Here is a 4,943-nt window from a genome sequence, read left to right as displayed (position 1 = left end):
GAAGAAGGCAGTTGAGGCACTGTCATAGAAGTACTATAACAGTTGCTTTTGGAAATGTTTTGTGCTATGTGACACACTACTGTCTCTCCTTATGCAGAGAGCTCTAATTTGTCCTTCTCAAGAGTTGCTGTGCTTACCTCTTTCCTGGGGTCTAGTTAACATGCAGATTCTGTTTCCCTAGGTCTGAGTCGAAGCCCAGTATTCTCCATAGAAATCTCTGAGAAGACTCGCACTGACACCCCTCATCCATGGACTATGCTTTGAGTATCAAGTCTTTCAGCTTTTAGTCCTTTACCAGATCCCTATTGCCTGGCAACCGATGATCCCATTGCTGAGGGAAGGGTACATCATGGGTCTGCTTTGTTGTAGTATCCTTATTTATCTTCTTCATCCAACACCAACACCCACCACACACACACACACACACACACACACACACACACACACACACACACACACCTTGTAGCATAGCACTGAATTTGTGGTTCCTTTTAATTTCATACTTCATTCTTCTAATTAGAATCTTTTCTAAGCACACTGCTTTTGAGCCTTTTGACATTCTCATACTATGTTCAAACTGGGTTCCAAGTCTCTTATTAGCTTACAAGGAACTCTTAACTCTTTTACTCCACATTGTATTGAATTTTTTTTATTTTCCTACCTGATGCCCTTAGACACAGACATTGTAAAGATACAATAAGTGCTTATCAAATGCTTGAAGTGATTCTTCTTATAAAATATCTTTGATAACAGATTTAAACAAAAAAAGTTTGACCTTTGCTTCTTCTATTCACTAGTAATGACTCCTGTGTACAGGTAGTTTAGCACTGTTTCTAACATGGATGGAGACCAGGGGTCAAATCACAGCCTTGTACCTTGGTAGCTGTGCCTGCTTGGCTAGTTGCTTACATTTTAAGGCTTAATGTAAACAGAGGGAAATAATACAGGAACTGCTTTATAACAACATTGTAAAAATTACAATGTGGTTTTCTCTAAAGCATTTAGCAAAGGCTCAGTGCTTAATAATATAAATTATACTATCATGGCCCAAGGACAAAAGCCAATCATAAGGCAAGAAGACCAAAGTGATGAGTGAAAACAGCATATATTATTGTTTAAATGCTTAGTCCATAATTAATTCTCAAGCTTGGATGTACTTACAGATATCTTGGGGAGTTGCACCCACACCCATAGATTCTAATTCAGTGTCTGAGAAGGCTGTCCAAGGATCTGCATTTTCAATAAATCTTCTGGGGGAATTCTAGACTCTTAATTCACCATATTTTAAGAACCTCTAGTTTTTTAATAGAAGCATTAAATTTAGATTCTTCAACTATCAAATAGATAATATAAGATAGGATAAAAAATTATTAAGAGAAAATCAAGCTGGGTTGGGAATAAATGGGCTAATGGTAAGAGTAGAATGTCTTATCAGAAAATGCAAGGTTCAGATATTTAGTGACTTGTTCTTTTCCTTCTTTTAATGTAGGATGTATGAGCAGGAGCGAACAATCATCTTCTCCATTCATCAGCCTCAGTATTCCATCTTCAAGCTGTTTGATACTCTCACCCTGTTGGACTCAGGAAAAGTAATTTTCCATGGTTCTGCACAAAGGGCTGTGAACTATTTTGCATCAGCAGGTATACTTAAACTTTTCATGCCATTGGTCCTTCATTTGAAGAAGCCTGGAAGAGAACAGAGGAGGTCTACAGAGGTGCTGTTTGAATTTTGCTTGGAAGTACCTTGGGTTCCACCACTGGGAAATATGTCTGGCTACTTTGATGCCAAAATTTTTTGTCATTTTGCAGTGCTTTCTTGTTATGTAGGTTTCCTTTCACTTCTTGTCTATTGTAGTGTATATGCATAAAAATATCTAAGTTGGCCTGTTGTATATTCTATTCCTTAGGTATGGTGGCTTGTCCCTAAGAGTTCAGTAATTAATAGGTTGGGCTCATAGTCAATTATTCTGTCAGGTGAACATTTTTGAAAAGGTCCACTGTGGTCAACTTCTTGATAATATACTGGATGCTACTTCACACTTTTCCCCCTGGCATTTGACTCTACCTTCGTGAGGTCTCATAGAAATGCTAGTTCATTATCTACTAAAACTAGATTGCAAATATGGGCTGTGAATGGATGTGAACATCCTATTAACCAATCAAGTAGAGAGTGTTCCTCAGCCTGACCTTGACAGGCCAGCATTTCTGTACTGTCTGGTACTTCGTATTCAGATTGAATTAAGTAACACAAAAATACATTATGCAGCTTTCATTTCATTTTTGTGAATTAAGTAACACAGAAATACTTTATGAAGTTTTCATTTGAGAAATATTTAGATATGGATATAGATGTTTCACCATTTTGAGTGATGGGGATGAAGTACAGTGGTACAGTGCGTGCCTTACAGGTACAAGGTCCTCAATTTGATTCCTTGTACCAAGAAAAAACATACAGTTTTAACTATTCATTATCATTTTCAATTTGGTTAGTCTATTTCTTTAAAGTGAATCAAGCATATATGGGGAAATCCATGGACATTTCTGTGAGTCAGGTTTCAGGCCATTTTTGTATGATTGTATCAGAAGAAGTTGAGGTCAGAGTTTAGGTGTGCTGTGCCAGTCATGTTCTCTTGAGAATGCTGCCTGGGATTCATTTTGTATTTGAAATTATGGCAGCAAGACAGATGGTAATTTGGAACTCTGGACTTAATACATATAGAAGAAATCATTACTGACATGTGCACTGTTGTTTTCACATTTCAGAGAACACAGAGGAACTCAGAAAGGGGAACTCAGCACAGTGTACCCAGGCATTGGATATTCTCCTGTAACCATGCTTCCTATAGTACTAACAAGCACCAGAGCATATAGATAGCTCTTTGGGCTTTATAACTTAAAAAAGTTAAGGATAGTTAAAAGATGTTTAGAGGGGCTGGCCAAATAGTTCAGCAGATTAAAGCATCTGCAAGCAGGCGTAGGGGCTGGGGGGTTCGATCCCCAGGCCTGCCATGCCGTACCTGCCCCTAGGGTGCCCTGAGATGGCATAATTGCCATGATGGTGCGTGTCTGTAATCTCAGCTCTTGGGAGGCTGTAAACAGGAGGATCACTGAGTCTGATCTACTAGTGAGACCCTGAACACCTTGTAGATAAATCTTCCATATAATCCAAAAAGAAAAAAAATTAAAAGATGTTCAGAATAGTTCAGTAATCATGACATATATATTGGGGAGCACAGATAATTGTTTTAGTGTCATGTGACTAATTATGTAAAAGGAAAGGATAAATTAGTAAGAGCAGAAGAGCAAGAAGAAGAGGGCAAAGTTGTTAGATTCTGTCTTCCCTCGCCTCCCCTCCCAGCCCCTCTGTAAGTCCTCTGTGTTCCAAGACCACCAGGTTTGTTTCCTTGTGTTGTCTTGTCACTCAGGTTACCACTGCGAGCCTTACAACAACCCTGCAGACTTCTTTCTAGATGTGATGTGTGGAGACTCCTCTGTTGTATTAAACAGTGAGAGAGAGGACTGTGGAGACCTGGCTGATGTAGGACAGAGACAGGCAGAAGGCTCTAGAGACGCTCGGGCTTCACTAAACAGAGAAGAAGAAGGCTCTGAAGGTATGTGAATCTTTTAGGTTCACATAGTTTTGCTTAACTGTTTAGTTAAATTTCATTAATGTGGTATTTCATCAAAATGTGATTTTGGGGGCTGGGGAGATGGCTCAGTAGAATAAGCACTTCCCTGGTAAGCACAGAAGCCTGAGTCCAATCCCCAATTTCACAAGAAAATAAAATTAAAACATGATTTTGTAAATGCCTGTTAGTACAGTGTTCTGTTATCAGTCAGCAGATATACACTGTTGTTTATGAGTGGTGTAGGTATTTTAATTTCAGTTGTAAATGGGCATTTGTATAACTTTGCCAGTTATAAGGGGAATTTCCATTAAAAAACAAAAATGCTCATTGTTTATAGTATTTTTAAAATGAGACACTTGGCACTTTTGTATTTGCATATAGTAAAAAGCATGAATCAAATTTTTTTCTTTTCCTTTTTTTCTTTTTTTAGTAGAATCTGGGATTGAAGTTCAGGTCCTTATGTTTGCCAGGCAAGCGCTTATTCTACTCAGCTTTCTCCCCAGCCCCTATGAATCTAATTTTTGTATTAAGAATTATAAATTTGTAAAAAGTCTGTTTTAAGAAATAGGGCTCAAGTTATTGGTCATTGATTATGATTATGGTGTATCTGTAAGATCAAAGCTGCAGTCAGGTCAGTTAGCTATCTTTTTCTCATGTATAAAGCAATGAAAAAGCTAGTGATTTTTTCTTTTTGTGCACAAGCTTTCACATTAAGGTGTTATCCAAGAAAAAGTTAGAAAATGCATTAAATCTGGTCTCTAATGTTGTGTTCATCTACTTTCATTCCAAAGCTGAAGAGAGAGAAAGACTAGCTGAGCTTTATGCCAACTCTTCCCTATACAGAACAGTAGAAGGTGAATTAGATCAACTCTCAGGAGGTCAGAGGAAGAGCTTGGCCTTCAGAATCACCCATACCACCTCTCTCTGGCATCAGCTTAGATGGATTATAAAACATTCATTCAAAAACTTGCTGGGTTATCCACGAGTCACTATAACTCAGGTAACTCAACCTATTTTTTTTTCATTGTGATGTGAAATACTGAGTTTACTGATTTGCAAATACAGCAGAACTTTTACTCCTGTGTGCATTTTTAAATCCAAGTTTTGAATGTAGCATTTCTAATTATTTTATGATTTTCTGCCAATAAATGCTATATATATTGTCTTATGGTTTGAACTAGTTACTTGCATGACTGAGACATGGCCTGTACTCAGAAATTGTGTTAGAAAGCTCTTGGAATGGATTGTCTGTATAGGAAAATTTAGTGTTCGTTTAATGTGTCAAAAGTTTTCTGATCAAATTAATTTGGAAAA

The 4,943-nt window shown here is 37.6% G+C and overlaps 2 long non-coding RNA genes across 2 annotated transcripts in view; both read left to right on the top strand.

The window, feature by feature from the left end:
- Window positions 1-1,557: 1,557 nt before the first annotated feature.
- Window positions 1,558-4,494, top strand: LOC111814879. The gene is made up of 3 exons (XR_002819745.1): window positions 1,558-1,641; window positions 3,426-3,611; window positions 4,421-4,494. It is a non-coding gene; the product is annotated as an uncharacterized LOC111814879 (long non-coding RNA).
- A 102-nt stretch (window positions 4,495-4,596) lies between these two features.
- The window catches only part of LOC111814880, a 10,069-nt gene continuing 9,722 nt past the window's right edge, over window positions 4,597-4,943 (top strand). The window contains exon 1 of the long non-coding RNA XR_002819746.1: window positions 4,597-4,629. This is a non-coding gene — a long non-coding RNA (uncharacterized LOC111814880). The remainder of the gene's footprint in view (window positions 4,630-4,943) is intronic.

Source organism: Octodon degus, unplaced genomic scaffold (genome assembly GCF_000260255.1).
Source record: "Octodon degus isolate 3935 unplaced genomic scaffold, OctDeg1.0 scaffold00904, whole genome shotgun sequence".
NCBI lineage: Eukaryota > Metazoa > Chordata > Mammalia > Rodentia > Octodontidae > Octodon > Octodon degus.
This window is presented reverse-complemented; position numbering and strand designations above follow the sequence as displayed.